General features: G+C 44.7%; 1 long non-coding RNA gene across 2 annotated transcripts; it reads right to left on the reverse strand.

The window, feature by feature from the left end:
- Nucleotides 1-1,941: 1,941 nt before the first annotated feature.
- LOC141276265 (uncharacterized) lies at nucleotides 1,942-6,104 on the reverse strand. 2 transcript variants are annotated; one of them, XR_012325535.1, is made up of 3 exons: nucleotides 5,980-6,104; nucleotides 4,649-4,788; nucleotides 1,942-2,071 (listed from the first exon to the last, which is right to left on the reverse strand). It is a non-coding gene; the product is annotated as an uncharacterized lncRNA (long non-coding RNA). The 2 variants fall into 2 exon arrangements; XR_012325534.1 differs by lacking the exon at nucleotides 1,942-2,071 and adding an exon at nucleotides 2,588-2,855.
- Between the last annotated feature and the right edge of the window lie 14,931 nt (nucleotides 6,105-21,035).

The following is a 21,035-nucleotide window of genomic DNA, read 5'->3' on the forward strand; positions in this document are numbered from 1 at the left end:
AAATAAGCCTAGTTTTTTAATCCACAGAGATATGGGGGGGCTGTCACTGCAGCACAACCTAAGCTACCCTGACTGGTACAGAGACACTTGGAGTGGAGGGAGATCTTGGATGAGACGAGAGTAATAAAGGGATGTGCATGGTCATATTCTGAATGTTACAGAACTGGTGGTAAGTGCCAGATGCAGTGAAAGAAGAATTTATCACAAGCTGGCATGGTCTGAGAGCACTTCCAGGAGTCTGAGTAGGATTTTAATTAGGTTGATGGGAGAGGGAGGAAATGCTCATCTCCCCAAGTTCCCCTTAAAACTCAGGCGCTTATTCCAGCCACAATGCACTTGCAACATTTCATTAGTCAGGAGGGCATCAGGCTTCACCTGCATCCCTCATGACCCCCTGCCCCCATCTCAACTGCCTCTCTACAAACACCTTCAATCTTCTATGTATTTCTATCTTCTCTCACCCTTACCTCGAGTCTGAGAAAATGTGGTGCCTTCCTCCTGTCCACATCCAATCCACCCACCAACGCTCAGGGGCTCTACTCTCAATGATCCACCCTTCCCTTCTCCTGTGTTCATGCCTCCCTCTCCACTTGTTCCTTGTCAACAGCCTGTAAATGCTCTCAAATGCTTCCCTATTTGAAATAAAAATCACCTCTAAGCCTTGAATCAATCTCTGCTCTAGTCTGAATGATTAATTAATATACCAATTCTATACTTCCCTATTCCTTTAGAATCCACTATGAGCTTCCTCCTTACAAAATCAAATTCAAGATTTAGGAATCAAATGCTATAAAAGCAACTCAAGGTATATTTAGCCCAGACTTCATATCTCATCCCTGGCAAGCATTAGCCACATTGCAATATATCTGGGAAATCAGTATTCCATAAAATAGGGATTTCAAGAGGAAAGTTTACTTTGGCTGGCTAAATGTGGGTAATTAGGCATGCGGTAATGACAACAGACCTGATTTACTGTGAAATGCTCATGCCATTATGGTAAAATAATTTGGCTCATTAAATAATCTGTCTACCAAGAGTACTGGTCCACACCCTTACCCACTCTCAATGACAGTGGGAGATAGAGCTCTAGGGTGGAAGTCAGGAGTCCTTGGTTCCCAGCCCCTCCACCAGCTAACCAGCTGTGTGACCTTGAGCCCATCATGCGCCTTCTTCAGGCTTCAGTTTGCAGCCCACCCACCTCCACCCTTAATCAAGAGAGCTTGACTAAAATCCATGCATTGGTCTTTAAAACTGCAAGACTATTTGATTCTTTCTCATCATTCTTTTCTGTGCTAAATTATAGTGTTGTCAAGAATGAAGAAAGAATTGGAACTGTATCAATTTGTTCCAGATAAGCAGGAACAAAGTATCTTTCATCCTGTAGCAAGTGTGCCATTGAGGGGAACCAGCTGGTGAGGGATTGACATGAGCTGGTGTGTGGTTAATATCTCTTAATAGAGAGGAAGTATAGGAAGAGCACAGCACCCTGTTCTCGTCCCAGCAACACCCCTGTTAGCTGTGTGATCTTGAACTTGTCACTTAACCACTCTGGGCTGCCTTTTGGCTCTAAAATTCCATGACATCTTACATGTTCTTGAAGACCCAATCTGCAGTCTCCCCAAACCCTCACCTCACTCTCACCTTGAAATGAATCTTTTTTTGGATTATATAGTTGGCACTTAACCCAAATAATGGATCTTAAAGAACCATGGCAGAGGTCCTTCCTCTCATCTCCCAAAGCAGACTGCCTGGGCAACTTCCTACTCTAAGACCAACCATGCCTACATGTACCCAAATACTGGGGTCTGAGAGTGACAGGAGAGTAGAACAGCAGTTTAGAGAATTCACAGCTTACTCAGAGTCCACTGTTTTCTGGCACACAGTACATTAGTAACTTGGAATTATAAAATTCTTATAAAAAGTAGCCATCCTTCATATTTACATTGTCTTGAAGTCTGCAAGTAGTGTGACGCCATCATTTTAATTGATCCTCACAAGACTCTCCTGGGACTTTTGGCAGTATCACACGAAGGGCCAGGGACCTGGGCCATGGAGCCTCCTACAGCGCCGTCTGACACCAGAATTGTGAAGCAAGGGCAAAGAGGGTGTTAAGAAATTGGAAGATGTAAGTGTTTCCTTGTTTCTATATTAACAAATGCAGATAAATTAAGGAATTTACCCTATCTCCCTCCACTAGAGTAGAAACAACACAAGACCAGGGTCTTTTTATTGTTGTTCTTTGTTGACTCCCAAGTGCTACAGTAGAGCCATGCATATAGTAGATACTCAGGAAAATTCTGATGAATGAATGAAGGCACATAGTATATGAATTTTTAAGCTCAAACTTGAGACTTTGGGGAAATGGTGTCATCAAAGACATGTCACTTTAAGCTCTAACCCTAGGCTCCTTGAAGTTCATTAGTTTATTTGCCCGAGCCTATGGGGCACTTCCTGAAGACTGGAAATTAAGAAGTGATTTATCCCACTTTACAGAGGAGGAAGCAGAGCTCTATGAATGAAAAACATGCTCAAGGATACACAATCCGGAAGGAATGGAAGCCAGGACTAGAACACATGTCAACTTGACAATCATTTATTTAATAAATTCTGTGTGCTGAGCATTGTGTAAGTTGCACTTTTAAATACAAGGGAGCCACGAGGGACTTCTGTTCCCAGCTGGCTTTCTTCCTGGCAGCCCTGTTCTTTTTATTCTCTTGACAGCTGTCCATACCCAGGCCTGGCCTGTGGGTTCCTGCCATTCAAGATGTTATGCCACAAAGCCTTCCATTTTTCCTTTCAGACCCTGACAACAGGCTTGCCATCCTTTTTCAATTCTAAAGATTTACTGGTAAATTCTATGGGGATACACAGAGGAGTATAAAAAAACAAACATGTGATAGTTATAAAGTCTAAGAAATTGGACAACATTTTTACAATTACAGTCCTGATCTGTAGCTCCTGACTGGTTATTAGGCATTATATGGAAGTCTTCAGATGCCTACACCCAGAGTCCTTTCTACTGCTCCACCATACCTTCTCTTTTCTTTTCTGGGTCCATATTTTTTAATATGCCAGCCAAGATCACTTATGTCTGCCAGACTCCCCAGCCTGCCAAGACCATGGCAATCTGCTCCATTATTTGAAAAGCCACCAAAACTCAGAGACAACTGATATCTGAAGCAACAGAAACATTTCCTCATTGAACACTATCTGTGCTGGACCCTCCTGGGGCAGCAGTTTACAACCCCAGCTGCACATGAGAACCACCTGGGGAGCTTTGGAAATATAACAGTGCATGGACCCCATGCTGGACTAATTAAAATATAACAGTGCATGGACCCCATGCTGGACTAATTAAATGGGGTAGGATCCATTTGCTTTTCATTTTTATCTTTTTTTTTTTTTTTTTTTTTGGCCACACCATGCAGCTCATGGGATCTCAGTTCCCCGACCAGGGACTGAACCATGCCATGGCAGTGAAAGCCCAGAATCCTAACCACTAGGCTACCAGCGAACTTCCCTGAGGTAGGGTCCAGATATGGATTTCTTAAAGCTCCCCTGTGATTCTAATATGTAGCCAAGATTGAGAACCACTGCTGTGATGAACTTGCTCCCTTTCCTCTGGGGTATCTGAAATTTTGTGGTTAGACCAGTCTTTAAAACTATTAGGAGTTAAACACATAGACTGGCTCCATGGAGCCAGCCAAGGTAGATTCCAAGGTAAGTTTCAAGGGTTCAGGCCTCAGACTCTGTCTTCTTTCCTGAAAGTATGTGATCAGATGCCCCCAACACAACACCAACTGAATATCCCTTTGACCTTAGAAAAATCTAAAATATTACCAGTGACCTATTATGCCAGTTTTCTCACTCGGAGTTTCCAGATTCCTTTGCCCACTAATAAGACCCTCAATACCTGGCCCCAACATCCTTTTCAAACTTTCACTCATCCCTCAACACAGACCCAACTGCTGGTAGATGGTTCCCATCTGCAAGCCCATTTTAGTCTATATATTTAATCCTGGCATTCACCCACCTGGGCTGATCAAAAGTGCCCTTCCTCACTATCTGTCTCTCCACAGCTTATCTTTAAGTCTCAACTCAAAACCCATGTTTGATATGTAGCATTCTGTGTGACCATGCCAGCTCTCAGAAGCTGTTTTCTCTTTGAGTTTATTGTCCATCACATGTAGCATTTATTCTGACACTTCAAGTACACTATATGGCCAAGTGAGTGTGCGTTCCCCAATGGGCTGTAACACCTACATGTGGTAGAAACCAAGATTTCTTGATTGTGAATCCAATGTAATATAATAAGAATCTGGGCTCCCTTGAGAATTCTGAGAGATTTTTAAAAGAATGCTGCTAGAGTGTACATGCAATGAATTATTTGATCTTTAGAAAACCTTGTAAATAGCGTTGTTATTTTCACCATGTCACCAGTCCAGAAAACTAAAATGAGAATAGTCCATCTTTATCCCCAAATATACCAAGACAGACAGAAAAACTGGCATGAGGAAATTAAGACTTAGAGTGAGTCACACAGGCTTTTAATAAAAGCGGCAGAACCAAAATTCAGGGTCTCCACTGCCAGCTCAGTATTTTTCAACTAATAGAGAGGTTCTCAGACTTTATCATACATCAGAATCACCTGAAGGGCTTGTTCAACTAGTAGATCTGGGTGGTGCTGATGGGTATTGGCTATCAGCAGTACCCATCAGATGGATACTGGTTCACAGATGGGTACTGGCTCACACTTTTGAGAACAACTGTTCTAATACAAGATATTTCCTAAAAGAAAAACAGATAGAAACAGAGATTCTGTTAGAAACTTAAACCAAAGTCATATGGAAATAATAAGAAATAATAAATGACTGGGCCTATTTATTTCAACATATGCTTGTCTATGAGAGTAATTTGTTATAAATTGCAAATAAAAACTCAAATTTGTAATAAAGAAATCATTCTTATTAAGACTTCAAGCCAAAATATCAATATGTTCAAAGGGGTTGAAATAAATTCTAGCATGATAGATGCATAATGGAATAGAAATAAACCAATGGAATGATTTAAAAAAAAAAAATGGCAAGGGGAGAATGGAAGCCAGACCACCTGAGCTCTTTGCAAATTTCTTTATGCGGGAGGGAGGTTGGCAGCTAATCAACTGATCGCTCCACCAATCTGCCTGTCACTTAATCAGTTGAACTTTGCTGCATATCAACTTTTTATCATTATACTCTGCTGACCAAGGAGTGGAATATGAAAGTAGCCCAACAGAGAGTTCCTGCTCGTGAGAAATATGTGATCCAGTTTCAGATACAAAATCTACAACTAAGAAAATTTGGAGAGCAATGTAGAAATTTTGTTAAAATTTAGTCACAATAATGTTATACGAAGAAGAAATTAGGAAAATCAAGATCAGGGTGAGTTGAAGTAAAAACAAAGAAAGAAAGAAAGATAGATAGATAGATAGATAGATAGATAGATAGATAGATAGATAGAAAATAGATAGATAGATCTTCATGGCTGTAACCCAGGAATTGGTACATGCCAGAGTTTCACCGATTAGTTATTCAATGAATTAATTAATGGATAAGAAAAGTTTAAGAAGTTCAACTTGAACTAGATCGTTTTGGCCTTTCCCACTGCTTTCCCACTCTGGATGCAGAGGCTCAGCAGCCATGGCTCACGGGCCAAGCCGCTCCGCAGCATGTGGGATCTTCCCGGACCGGGGCACGAACCCGTGTCCCCTGCATTGGCAGGCGGACTCTCTACCACTGTGCCACCAGGGAAGCCCACCCTGAACTAGATCTTTAAAACTGGGTAAGATTTGGATGCGTGGAGAGCAGGAGGAATGATATCTGAGAAAGAATGTGTCATGAGTAAACTGAGAGGAAGGAACCTGCTCACGTGTGTGTGTGTGTGTGTGTGTGTGTGTAGTAGAGGAGAGTAGGGAGAAGCAGTGAAGAAGTTTATACTTACACACAGAAGGTTCATGGAGGCAAAGAGGATAGTTGTAGGAAGTAGGTTTAGGACAGTAGATTAAGTCCAGAATGTTCCGTAGGTCTTCAGAGCTTTTCCCATATGAGAGGAGCCTTTGCTGACCCTTGAGCTGAGAAGATTTATGAGAGATACTAAAATTGAAAGCAACACCATCGCACACATACCATCCTACCCTCAAGGGAGAAGGCTGGAGAAAGGCTGAGCTCCCTGCAGTTGACACAATAGACTAAAGTCATGCTCTGTCTCCGCCCTTTGCACAGACCCTCTCCTAACATTTGCAGGTCAAGGCAAGAGTGCATATGGAGGCCCATGTGCGCCATATGGCTACATAGGTCAGAGTTATACATCAAGATAACAAACGTCAGATATTCAATACAATATGTCCCCTCCTCCTCCATTCACAGATATACCTTTATATCAACCTGGAAAACCAAGTTTGAATTTAGAATACTCAGTTTTCTGTACCAAAGCCTAAGGAGGTATAGGGTCCAGGCTCCGGCCTATATTTCTTTCCTCTTCCCACCCTTGGCTCCATTCACATTTTAAGGGCCTTGTGCACGTGCATGTGAACATCCCAGACCATGTGTCCCAGCTCCTCCTCCTATAAATAGCCACCACCCGGCCAACCCTCAAGTCTTGGGAGGGACACAGCACCTGTGTGGTCTGTCCTCAGAAAGATGAACCAAAGAGGAGGCCCATGCAGCCCCTGGGAGTGGGCTTAGAGCCATTTGGTCAGGGAATTACAGATCCCAGGTACCCAAGGTGAAGTCTAGAAGAGGACAGTGGGCTACAAATGAGCATGTCTTTGTAGTCCTGTGGGTTTCTTGCCTAGGTGGAAGGTGTGGCTGGAAGGGGGCAAAGTAAGGAGCCTGGATCAAAGGCTCCTCTTGCCTGGGTCTAAAGGTGATTCAGCCCCTGACCTGCTGTGGGTCTGGATTGTACTGTTATAATCCACAGCCAATCAGTCTGCTTCCTCCACAATCCTGTCATTCTCTCCATGCTAGAAATTTCTCCCTTCCAGCTAATGAAGGAAGGGTCAATAAATCAGAATGCCAGCCTGGGCCCTCAGATGCACTGTTTGATAGAGAGCTCATTCTATGGAGAGCATGCCAAACAAAGCGTCCTGCAGGAGTCTCACCTGCGGAGATTTGTAGCCCACCCTTCACAGGCCCCCCTCCCCACACTCCAGACGCCTGCATATCGAGGGCTTCAGAAGCCCATCTCATCACTTCCTTTTTAATCTCCATGTTAGCACTTGTGCCCTCCTTCAAGTGTTCCAAGGTAATTTTAAAGAATACCTCATTTTGCTTTCATTTTGCTCTGGCCTGGCCTTCCCATAAATCAGGGCTGAGGCAGGACTTGAAAGGACTGGGCTAATCAAGACTTCAATCTCGAGAAATGTTTAAATATAAATCAAAAGACTTGAAGGCTCTCCAGATCCTCAATTTTCTTTGAAACCCTGGTTTGTCTCATTTTCGTTTTCTCCCCTCTCCTTTTTTTTTCTTATTGGCCACACTGAGCTCTGAATTTTATCCTGGTGCCCCCAGAAATATTTCTAAATAGTTTTAGATATTTTCTTTGAGGCATTGCACCAAGTGATACAAGAGGGCTATTACTGGTGCTCTGGGGTAGTGGGGTAGGGGCAGTCTATAGAATCTTGCTAGAACTGGAGGAATTTCAAATTTCAGGAATTAAATGATCCTAAAAGACATGAACAGTGATTTAGCAGTCAGAGGGAACAGGAATGAAATCAGCAGAACCATGACTTTGATCATGCCTCCTGTTTCAGATACCTTTGACTCTGTAACAAACCATCCAAACTGAGAGATACAAAATAATAGTCATTCTTTATAATTACCTCTCACGGGAATTGACTGGCAGCCCTTGCTAAGGGTCATCCATGAGGTTGCAGTCAGAAGGTGGCTGGAGCAGGGGTCTTCTCAAAGGCTCCCACACATATCTAGCACCTGGGTTAAGAAGGCTGCAACATCAGCTGGGTCTCCTTGGGCATCTCCTTCCCTCTCTATGTCATGTCTACATGTGGTCCCTCCAGCATGGTGCTTTCAGTGTACCCAGACTTCTTACCTGGTCTTTTAAAATGTAGGTTTTTTTTTTTTAGATGTTGGGGGTAGGAGTTTATTAATTAATTTATTTATTTTTGCTGTCTTGGGTCTTCGTTTCTGCGCGAGGGCTTTCTCTAGTTGCAGCAAGCAGGGGCCACTCTTCATCGTGGTGCGCGGGCCTCTCACTATCGCGGCCTCTCTTGTTGCGGAGCACAGGCTCCAGACGCGCAGGCTCAGTAGTTGTGGCTCACGGGCCTAGTTCCGCGGCATGTGGGATCTTCCCAGACCAGGGCTCGAACCCGTGTCTCCTGCATTGGCAGGCAGATTCTCAACCACTGCGCCACCAGGGAAGCCCTAAAATGTAGGTTTTATTGTTATTTAGGTATGGTAAGATCAGGAGACAATTTCCATTGAAGAGATAGTTTAGTACACTCACATATCCCAAGAGGAGGGGGCACTTGGAGAGCCACAAGAGGAAGCACCAAGGTCTGTTAGGGGTGGGGGAAGGGTGGAACGTAGGGAAGAGCCTCTATTGCATTTCTGTGGGAGGAACTGGTGGTGCTTAAGACTGGCTGGTTTAAATAACCTCAGCAGGCTCAAGGGCATAGGAGCTGTCCCTAGTTGTCTGGTATCAGGCACTGGTGTCATTAGAGTAGGTAAATAATGGCCCAGAATATGAGAGCCCAATAAAGGAGGTGGCTGGGGACATGGACTGTATTGGTTAGTTTGAATATGAAGTATGTGCTCCCAGGTGATTTCCTTGCTGTCTCTAGGAATTAGCTAATTTTGGAGGGACAGCCCCTTCAGGGTCAGCAAGACATCAAATATCAAAGCATCAAAATGCAGAAAATAAAAAACACGGTTAATACACATGGTGACTCAGGGCTCCAAAGACGCATGTCCAAAGCTACAGAGAGCCAGGCAGAAGCTATACTGCCTTTTATGAGCTACCTTCAAAAGACCTGCAGTTATCACTTGTCACTTTCTACTTATAAGAAGCAAGTCACTAAGGTTAGCCCATAGTCAAGAGGAAGAGAATCAGCTTCACATTTTTTAAATTTATTTTTATTGAAGTATAGTTGATTTACAATGTTCTGTTAGCTTCTGGTGTATAGCAAAGTGATTCAGATATATATATATAAACATATATATATATAAACATACATATATATATATAAACATATATATGTATACATATATATATTCTTTTTCATATTCTTTTCCATTATGGTTTATTACAGGATATTGAATATAGTTCCCTGTGCTATCCAGTAGGACCTTGTTGCTTATCCATTCTATATATAGTTGTTTACATCTGCTAATCTCAAACTCCCACTCCATCCCTCCCCCACTCTGCCTCCCCTTCAGCAACCACAAGTCTGTTCTCTATGTCTGTGAGTCTGTTTCTGTTTCATAAATAAGCTCATTTGTGTCATATTTTAGATTCCACATGTGAATGACATCTTATGGCATTTATCTTTCTCTTTCTGACTTACTTCACTTAGTATGATAATCTCCAGGTCCATCCATGTTGCTGCAGGTGGCATTATTTCATTCTTTTTTATGGCTGAGTAATATTCCATTGTGTGTATATATATATATATATATATATATATATATATATATATACACACACATATATACCACATCTTCTTTATTCATTCATCTATTGATGGGCATTTAGGTTGCTTCCGGGTCTTGGCTTTTGTAAACAGTGATTAATGGCTTAAAGACTTAAAAGTAAAACATGGCACCATAAAACTCCTAGAAGATAACATAGGCAAAACATTCTCTGACATGAATTGTACCAATGTTTTCTTAGGTCAGTCTCCAAAGGTAAAAGAAATAAAAGCAAAAATAAACAAATGGGACCAAATTAAACTTAGAAGCTTTTGCACAGCAATGGAAACCATAAACAAAACGAAAAGACAACCTATGGACTGGGAGAAAATATTTGCAAACAATGCGACCGACAAGAGCTACCTTTTGATGGAAGGATTGCCAAAGAATTTGTGAACATGTTTAAAACCAGCACACCTCCCATAATAATCTCCAAAACTTTAATGGCTAATGGGCCCCTTTCCCCATACCTTATAATCCGGAAGTCTTAGACTCAAAAGCTGTGAAGTCTAATTGTCCCTCTCTGTTAGCATCACATTTCCCCAGCCACAATGCTAGGCAGGGTGTTGTGGTCAGAATAATCTTCAGGACTTCCTTAAATGGCAGGAGCCAAGGAGAGGAATTGTGATCCCAATGCTGTGAGTTACAGGAACTTGGCACAGTGAAATTCATCACGTATTCAACATACAAGTGTCAACTCTCCCGGTAGACATCCAAACTGCAAGGATGACATAAAGAAAGGAGGAAGCCAATTCTACCCTCCAGGAACATGCTCTCTGGAGGAGGAGGAAAGTCGTGAAACAATTAATGCAGGACGTGGAGTTAAGACAAATGATAAACTAGTCTTTGGAGAGGAATCAGGGAAGGCTTCATTGAGAATGTGGGCCTTAAAGGACTTCTCTGACATTGTCCCACTTTCATGATTAACTCACTCCCTTCCAAGGCCCAGAAGCCCTTTTAGCCAGAAGAACCAAACTTCCTGATCAGTCCCACAAAAAATAATGCTCCTACCTTCCCTGGAGCCATATCATTCTCCTCCCTAAGAAGGCTCTTCCCTCTCTCCTTCACTCATTAAAATCCTATCCTGCGTTTCAATCCACCTTTTCCATGACCCCTTTTCTGACTACCCTCAATCAACCACCACCATCTCTACCGCACTCTGAAGACATAGAACTTCTACCAAAAATTTCATCACATACATGTCACCATTTTTATATTGTTCACCATTATTTCAGGCTTGATCTGTTTTTCTCCCACTAGATTGAGGTTATTGGCAACCATAAACTACACATTCTGCTTGCCCTGAATGCCACCAACTGTCTCAAGGCCGTGTCTAAGTAGTTTATATATAGTATACTGGGCCATGATGTAAATATACAGTTTATTTAGGGCCCTGTACCAGCTTGAATGGAAAGAGTGCTCTTTTGACTAGTTTTCCATATTGGGACCCTACACAATTTGACTTGAACAAAGGACTCTGTGACCAACCAATTATTGAAAGGCATTGTTGTGGAAACAGCATTGAATTAGGAATTGAAGTTTTGGATCATCAAGCCTCCCCATCTATAACTGCCATTCTTGTCCTACTTCTCTCACAGGGAGTGTATCAGTTAGCTAGTGCTGCATAACAATCTATCTCAAACTTAGAGGTATAAAAAACAATTAGTTTAGTTCACAAACTGAAGATTGGCTTGGGAATGGCTGGTCTAGGATGGTCCTGCTCATGGGTCTGCTGGCACATGGAGGGTCAACTACCAGTTGGCTTTGTGAGCTTGTTCATGTGGCAGAGGTCTTGGCTGGGATGAATCAGCTGGCTCAGTTCTGCTCCATGTGGCCTCTCATTCTCCAGTAGACTGGCCTAGACTTATCACATGGTAGTCACAGTGTTCCAACAGAGAGAACAGAAGCCACAAGGCTTTTGGCGGCCTAAACTCATGTTTAGCACAATGTCACTTCCACCAAGTTCTACTGGCCAATGCAAATCACAAGGCTGGCACAGATCCATGGGATAGGGAAGTTTATTCCACCTCTTTTTTTTTTTTTTTCCTTTGGCAGTACACGGACCTCTCACTGTTGTGGCCTCTCTCGTTGCGGAGCACAGCCTCCGGACACACAGGCTCAGCAGCCATGGCTCATGGGCCCAGCTGCTCCGCAGCATGTGGGATCTTCCCAGACCGGGGCACGAACCCGTGTCCCCTACATCGGCAGGCAGACTCTCAACCACTGCGCCACAAGGGAAGCCCTATTCCACCTCTTGATAGGACAAGATACAAAGGCTCTTTATAAAGGGCACAGATACAGAGAGAGATGGAAAATTGGGGCGATTTTTGCAGTCTGTCTCAGGGAGTTTATGAAGATCACATGAGATCACACATATGGAGGTCTTTGAAAGAATATACGACTTTATGCAAGGGATAAATATTGTCATGGGAGTTTCCTTTTTCTCATCAATGGGTTGGCCTGGTAGTGATGATCTAAGACACATTCAGGTGTTCACATTAACAGGGATGTTCAGAGAGCAGGGAACTTCCCCTCCTTAAATGGTTTTCTAAGTTACAGTTATTCTCAAATGTTTTAAAATTATGTTTCCTTCTCAAAAAGGGGGAAAATATGCTTCCACGATTGCAGATTTGCTGTTGCTCAGTATATGTCATTGCCATGCCTGCAGCTTCCACGTTAGCAGCATAGGAGCAGGTGGTTCACCCATTCATTTACTAGGCATGGGCCAGGCACTAGCTCTGCACTGGGGCTGCCATAGGCACTAGAGCTACAAGGACCAATAAGACCCATCCCTACCCTCAAGGTGCTTATAGATTAGTGGGGGAAACACAGTGCAAAGTACTGGAAGTATAAACTGAAACCTGTAGGAAACATAAAAAGGAGCAGTTAATTTTTCTTGGGGGGAAGCAGGAAAATCTTTGCAGCAAAAGTCAACTGAGTGCTAGAGAAAGAGCCTATGCACCATGCAGAGAGCTGAGAGAAAGGTACACCTGATGGAAGGAGGAGTATGTGCAGAAGCGTGGGGCTGTGGAAGGGGATGGGGAGTTTGTGGAGCCCTGAGATGTGCCTTGAAACCGGAGTGTATGATGTGTAGGATGGTGTGTTGGGATATTGATGCTGGGGAAATAGATTGTGGCAGACCGTAAAGAGGTCACAATACCTCAATCTTTAGGCAGAGCCATGAGATCAGACCTGGAAGATGTCTGCAGGCATCAGGGAGGCTTTCAGTCATGTAGGAAACCAGACAATGTGAGCCAGAACCATAGCGGGGTCAGTAGGGGATAAAGTGTCCGTGAAATATCATCTTTCTGCACTGGGAACACCTGAATGTGTCTTAGGAATAAGAAAGGGAGCTGAGAAGAGAGGGCAGGAGGGTTGAGGCCCCAGAGAGGCACCTGATAGGCATGGGCCATGTGTATGCCCAGCACTCCCAGCAGAGCTCAGTACCGCAGGGCAGGGCTGCAGGGTGGAAGGACAGGCATGGGATGACATGGGAGCAAGGGGGTCCAGCATCCTCGAGAGAGACCCCCTGGGGTGACCCGGCTCAGGATCCAAGCTAAGTCGAGAGGCCACAGAGCAGAGAGTCCACAGCAGCAGGGGGACAAGAGAAGGTGCTGAGAAGTAGCACTCTTCATGGGCAGGCTTCACAAGAGAAAAGGAAAGCCAGAGGCTGAACAGGAGGAGAGAGTCACCATGCCACAAGCATTAGGCGGTGGCCAGAAGCCACACCCACATCTGCTCTGAGTCAGAGAGACCGAGCTGGAATGCTGGCTCTGCAAGTACACCTGGGGCAAGTGGTGTATCTTCTCTTAGCCTCAGTTTTCTTGTTTGCAAAATGGATATAATAATAGTTCTACTCACACAGCTGTGGAGAAGTGCTTGGCACATAAGCAGTCAGTGTGGGCCTCTGAGTCCTGAGCCAGCCTCCGGGACAGTTATTCAGTCTAGTCTCCAAGTAGCACAAAGAGAACCACAGTCTGAGCTGCTCCTGGTCTTCCAGAGAAGCTGCCCTCATTTTCCTATGAGTCTGGGGAATAAGCCCTCCTGTCTGCACTCCCTTGCAGACACCTCTGAGGGTCCTGTGGCGCCCACAGCCCAGGGCCCACGGGACAGCCCTACTTCCTCCCTGAGACCTCCACTTCCTTCTGAATGTCTACAGCCTCCTTCCACCTTCCAGCTCCAATAAATCAACCATCTGCCACCCAACAGCCCTTAAGGTGTTTGAAAACAGCTTCCGTAACTGCCGCCACCTGAGTCTTTCCGGTTTTTTTCCTTAAAAATATTTATTTATTTATTTATTTGGTTGTGCTGGGTCTCAGTTGCAGCACGCGGGCTGCTTAGTTGCAGCAAGCGAATTCTTAGTTGTGGCATGCATGTGGGATCTAATTCCCTGACCCGGGCTCGAGCCCGGGCCCCGTGCATTGGGAGCGTGGAGTCTTAACCACTGTGCCACCAGGGAAGTCTCCCTTCCTTTTTTTTAACTAAACATGCTCAGTTCCAAACAGACCTATGTCTAAGTTTTCCTGTTTGCATGTTTATTACAGAAATAGCTTGAGGGAAACATCACTGGAACTACTGTCATGACACTTAATCCATCACTGAGGGTTCAGAGCACAAGGCCTGGAAGCGGCACCTGGGTTCCACCTACTTCCTGGTCACTTACTAAGCCCTTCAGCTCCTGTTTTCTATTGTCATTTTGATTCTCACAAAATCTCTGTGAAGGAAGACAAGGAATATTATTCCCCTCTTAAAGACAAAGCAGTTAAGGTGCCAATGAGGCAGAAATGTGTTCAGGGTCACGCGGCCCATTTGCAGGCAGGCCAGCACCCTACAGGATCTCCGCACTCCCAGACCCACTGTATGCTTTGGAGGGCAAGATGCGGACCGGGGGGACCAGGCAAGGACCCATAGCAAGCGTCTGTAGGTGCTCAGAGGATGTTCAGGGAAAAGACTTGAGACTAGGCAAATTTCACAAAGAGAGAACTTGAAGGAATTGAGAGTCAGAAAGGAAACGAGAGGTGTCTCTGGAGCTGGGTGGGGGGGCCGGTGATCAAGTCATCAGGGTGAGGAGAGGAGGGTCTTGGGAGCAGCCTGAAGGATGGCTAGAGGAGAGCGATGCTGGAAGAAAAGAGCCTCCTTCACCCAGTGGAACTGTGTCCTCTGACTCCCCTGGGTGCCACTGATGGCTAGAGGGCAGAGAGAAAAAAAGCGAGACAAAGCTGTCATTTAGGACCACTTTCTGACATAGGTGGGCAGAGTGACGACAAGTGAGGTACAGATGAAAAAGGAAATGGTCAAATAGAACACGCGTGACCCCGTCCAGTTCAGAAAACCTTTGCTCTTGGCCCACTGGTTTCTGAAGCAGCACGAGCCCCAGCCACGGAGAGATGATGAAAGGAAGGGCCCGCCCTGGGCACCTGGTCCAGGTAGCTGAGTCTCTGCATCTAACAACTAAAGAGTGCAGCCCCTGATCTCAGGATAGACTGAGACAGCCCCTGACAAGTGAGGAAGGAAATGATACTGGGCCAGAGATGAGAAAACTTTTTTTTTCCTTATGTGCTACTGACCAAAACCACAACAATAAAAAAGAAATTAGGGTTTATTTATGAGAAGTAGAAAATATTCTTAAAACTTAAGAAGAGGATACAGAAAATAATCAACAAATATCATAAATGTTGAAACATAAAATTGAATCTAACTTGCCCATTTTAGAGATGAGGAAACTGAGGTCCAAAAGAGGGGGTGATTTTCCTATTATAAACAGCGAGCCTCTGGCCATGTGCTCTTTTCACCATCCTTTACTGTAACGTCTCTATGCTGTTCCTACGCTGCTGCTGGCACCAATGGACAGAGATCTTATTTCACATTCACTCTGCACTTCCAGTGAGACACCCCTGTATTCCAAAATTACCCACCCCCTTAGGAACACTCCAAACGATGAATTACCCCCCAACTTCCACACATGGAGTCTCTGAGTCCATTGCCCTTAGAGGGGTCCAGTCTGATCTCCTCACCACTCACCAGGGTCTGACATTTGAAGTCTGTCTCCTGCATGGAATCCCTGACCCCTGGGAGATGAGGCTTGAAAGGTTAAACGCTGTACATTCCAATTTTCCATTATTAGGAAGAGACATTGGGGAAGAGGAGAAGAAAGGAAAAGAGAAAATATGTCTGAGGCTTCTTTGCATGTTATACAAAGCCTTCCTTGTTGTGTTCCAAAATTCTCTTCCAGTCTTATCTAACATCACTCCCCCATCCTGTTTCCCATGCTGTGCCAACCCCAAGTTACTTGGCAACCTCATTCCCCCTGGAATGATCTTTCCCAGATTCTCTCCTGACAAACTCCTATTCATCCTTAAAGACCCAGCTCAAATAACCCTTCTTCTCTGAAGCCTTTCCTGCCCCTGTGTCTCACCCCTGTCCAGGCTCTGCAGGCTGTCCTATTTATTTGACCCCATCTTTACCACTGTCAGAGTGGTCTGCCCCAACTTCTGTTCTCACTCCCACTAGATCCTGAATTCCCCAGGAGCAGGACTGTGATTTATTCATCATAAATCTTCATGGTCTAAATCTTATACATAGTACTTATTCAATGATTGTGGATGAAAGAATAACTAAATAAAAACAATAGTACAGGCACTAGGGAAAAGAGACAGAGGAAAACACACAAAACTCCCACATTCAACCTGCACACCCAGAAAGGAAATCTTAGGAAACAAAACACCTAGAATAGAACTAACAGTGAAATATAATGTGAGGAGTGGTGTGTTGATAAACGAACTCTTTAAAAAAAAAAAAAATCCCTAATTTCTAGCACTTGCCAATTTCCATGGTGTTAAAAATCCCACCACTACTGATTCCAAGCCACTAACCTGACCTCACTAAATACAGAGTTGGGAAGAAAGGGCACACAACTGGCTCTCACAAGCTGGCATAAGCCAGTTCCAGCGACTGCTGAATATAAGCCACATATGTAATTTTAAATGTTTTAGTACTCCCATTAAAATTATTAAAAGAAACAGCCAAAATTAATCTTAATATCTTAACTCAATATATCCAAAATATTACTTCAACATCCAATCCTTATAAAAGATCATTATTAAGATATTTTACCTTCTTGATTTCATAATAAGTCTGTGAAATGCCAGTGTGTATTTTATACTGCAGGACACCCCCCACCCCCACCCAGCCCTGAACTGTACATGTGGCTGGCGACCACCGGTACTGACAGCACTCGTCTCGAATCAGAGTCAGAGCAACACAGAGTGACAGGGACATCCTGCCATTTTAAGATTTTGTCAATGGTGATGGTTTTTAAAATGGCCTTGTCTTTTTACAACTCAGGCAGAAAGAGTGCTTGTCCCGTGGGTTGGATTAATTTCAGAGAGGCCAGATCTTCTGCACCTTAACAGGACCTCAGGCCTCCTCTCACCCACACGCCTGAACCCTCGGGACCCTGAGCGCTTACTAATTGCCACACATTCCTTCCAGCTTTCAGTATGCGAGACTGAAGGCTGCTAATGAACCCAGCTACACCCTCCCCTCCGCGGGCCAATTTATCATCAGAAATGACCCTCCCCCTAGGGCTACTCCTCCCCCACGCCACTACTGGAGAGTGCTGGAGCCTGGGGAAGGGGACTGGAATTCTCAGAAGCTAGATGTCAGTGGAAGCACTCAGAAACGCACCTGTCGATTAGCCAAGGAGGTGAGTTACCGCGAGGAGCCCGCAGGGAGATGCCAGGCCTTCATCTTTGAAAGGCGGGTTCTGCGACTCTAAAAGTGGTGGCCTGGCGGGCATTTGCAAGTCAAGGGTTCGGGCTCCAGCTCTGTATGACTTTCAGAAATCCCTTCATCTCTGAAGCTCGGTTTATGCTCCTGTAATCTGACACTGAGAATCTGGCAGCAGGTTTCTGCATATAGGACAAAATGATGTTTGTGAAAAATGGTCTAGAAAATGTTACATGCTGGAATATTGAGATCAAAATCAGCAGGCCTTAGTAAGGGATGCACAGGCTGGAAACTGGAAAGCCTGGGCTCTTTTCTTGGATCTGTCAGAAACAGGCTATGGACTAGTCGTTTTACCTCTCTGGACCTTTTCCTTAGCACTAGAATGAAAGGGTCCATCTAGGTGACCGTTGAGACAGACAAGACAAAGTTCTCTTCCCTCCTGTGACAGAGACAGACAATAAACAAATATGCTGATAAATATATAATACGCTATTAGGCGATGATAAATACTATGAAAAAAGTGGCATGATTTAGGTACAGAATGTCAGGGAGTGCTGCCCTAGATGCAGTGACCAGGGAAGACTGCCTTGTGAAGACCTCAGTGAAACAAGGGAGTGAGTCACATATCTGGAAACAACGCGTGCAAAGGCCCTGAGGCAGGAGTGTGCCTGGCTAGTGCAGGGAGCATGGAGAATGCTAAATGGCTAAGGAGCGGAGCACAAAAGGAGAGGGGGCGAGAAGTTAGGCAGGAAAGATAGCTGGAAGCTAATTCTCATAAACCTTAGAGGCCTTAGCTTGGATTAGGGCCTTGTTCCCAGTGCATTGGAAAGTGATTGAAGGATCCAGAGCAGAGAAGCAGCAAGATCTAATGTTTCTTCTGGCTGCCGCATGGAGAATATTCTGTAAGTGAACAAGAGTGGAGGCAGAAGGGCAGGCCATCGCCATAGTCCAGACGATGCTCGGTGGGGGCTCGGACGGGGCCCTGACTGGCTGCACTCCCCGTGCCTACCCCAGCCTATTGCAGGCTTGTGCACCCTTTGAGGACTTGCTCTTCCTTCAGAGCCCACAGGTCTCTTCCCTCCATCCTTCAGTCATGTGTCAGTGGTTGGCAGGCACCGGCTACCTCCCCCTGTAAAATGAATGGGGCTCCCACAGACCACACACTCCCAGGTGAGAGGTGGGCGTCCCCAGGCAGGGATTGGTGGGGAAGGGTTCAGTTTTGGGGAAGCAGTGGTGATTAAATGCCAGCTATAACTTTGACCCTTTACCGCTTTAAGAACCTATAATAGAATGTGCATGACTGAGAATAATGTTATAGAAAAATATTCTTATTCTGCTTTATTTTTTTAATTACACACTCACAAACACAGTCCCTTAACTGTTACTGATAACACTTGGCTTGGAACATACCACTGCACAACCAGTTGCTTTCACCAGTGTGGCAACATTGGGAATGAGAATCCCCTTCCAGGATACCCTTTGGGGGTACATGGTTATAAGACGTCCTGCCCTGTCCTCTGATTCTGTCCTCGTTGTACCTCTTGTCTCATGAGCCAGAAGGTAGGTTCCCAGCAGGCAAGAGCCACATCTTCTTCTTCTTGGTCTAGTGCACTGTCGGCACCAGTTGATAGATAAGCAGAAGGCAGTAGGATCAGAGATACAAAAGCTTCCAGGGCCTTGGCTCCAGTTGGCATCAACACCTGCCCTTGTGACCCTGTTAAACTAGAAGGAATCTTGGAAGTCATTTAATCCAGCTCTCTGATTTCCCAGAGGAAGAAGCCAACCCCCAGAGGGGTAAAGTGGCTGGCCCAGAGCCACCCAGCTAGGAAAGGCAGGTGAAGATGGTGAAGAAGGAGGGGAGGCCACCCCACTCTCAGCAGCCAACTGTGTTGGTGCTGAAGAAAAATGCAGCAGAACAAACCTCCATGTCAGGGCCGTCCTCAGTCATTCTAGGCAGTGGGAACAAACGGCAGAACTACCCCTATTTTGTAGGTAGAACAAGCAAAGGCCAAGATTGTGCTGAGTGGTCTAGACCATATATTGAATTGGGGTGGGGGGGAAGGAGTGACGAAAAAGCTGGGCTGGTCCTTTCTTAATCCTTGGAAAGGGATGGTTGGGATGAATATGATAATAATATGATACGGATACAATGATACAATATGAATATGATAATATAATATGAATATGATAATGTGTGATATGAATATGACTGTCATTCAGAGGGATTGAATTCTATGTAGCTTCAGAGAACAAAATGAAGGCCAGCAAAAGCAAAGAATGAGAATTTGGATCTGGGCTCAATAGGAGAGACAGCTGTCTGATCATTAGAGCTCTCAGAATGTAGAAGAAACTGCCTGAGGAGATGGTGGGCTTTCGATTGCTGGAAGTCCTGGACACTGTCAAGAGGACCCCAGCTCTTCAGGCGCAGCTGGACTGGATGGCGCCTGAGGTTCCTTCTAAGCCTGATATTCAGCAGTTCTATGCAAAAGGAACTAGGCATTGGGTTTCCTCCCTTTGAAACCAGAAGGAGTTGCTCCTACCCGCTTGGCTGGAGGCATTCTCCCCAGTGAAGTCGTACCAAAGGATGACATCTAAAAGTCTTTCACTTCCTAAGGATGTGATAAAGAGAAATGGCCTTAGATCATGTGACTGCCATAGGGCCTGTGAAAGACTTCCTATACTGTAAGCTTAGAGATGGGGTTCAGTTGCCAGAGAGTGTTACACAAACTCCTCTCTGGGTGACCTCTGAGGAGAGGTGGCTACCCATGGACCTCAGTGCTGTAGATAAAGCAGTGTGGAGGCAGGGGGATGGACTTCGCGACCTCTCTACGTTCCTGCCAGCCCATTCCAGCTATAATTCAATGATAAAACCATTAGAGGGTCCAGAGGTGGTTTAGCCTCATTTCTCTCATCCTGGTGATTGAACACATTTTTTTAAATCCCATAAACCCTAAGCCATAATTCTTTTACAGCAGAGGGAAAGACAGGACAGTCATGCACAGTTTGAAGCAAGGGAGTTGCGGGGAGAGGTTAAAGGAGAGGAAGTCTTGTTTGGATTGTGGTTGTCTTTTTTCATTTGGGGTTGATTGGGGGGGATGTTAAATGTGAAGTTTGATGACCGAACAAAAGCAGAGCAAAAGAGAAAAAAGAATGTGAAAAAACTCAAACCTGCAGTTTTCTGATACATAGAAAGGAAATCCAAACTCCACTCATTATGGCGCATATTTCTGGCAGATCATAACATTAAATTACAACCCCGCAGCCTCGGCCAGGACCGGGGAGTTCTTCCCATGTGCTTCCAATTAAGCGCGTTTGAAGTTGCCCTGGATATTTATTTGTAGGGGATTTAATGCACAGAACGATTAAAGTTTGTTCTTGTTAGGAGTTTGGAGCTAGTTTGGGGGCCAGGGAGATGGAAAAGAAGAAAGCTAGGGAGAAAGGGGGACGTCCAGGGTACCCCCATGAATACGTGTGTATGTTAGAAAGTGCACAAAAACACATACACAAGCGCCCTTTGTTTTCAACATGGGGAGGGTCCAACATCTCTGACTGTGATTTTGTTTATAGGAAATCCTTTATAATGCACGTTTAGTGTTTCCATATGGAATTCTCTTAGGACATTTC

Source organism: Tursiops truncatus, chromosome 13, assembly GCF_011762595.2.
Source record: "Tursiops truncatus isolate mTurTru1 chromosome 13, mTurTru1.mat.Y, whole genome shotgun sequence".
Taxonomy (NCBI): Eukaryota; Metazoa; Chordata; class Mammalia; order Artiodactyla; family Delphinidae; genus Tursiops; species Tursiops truncatus.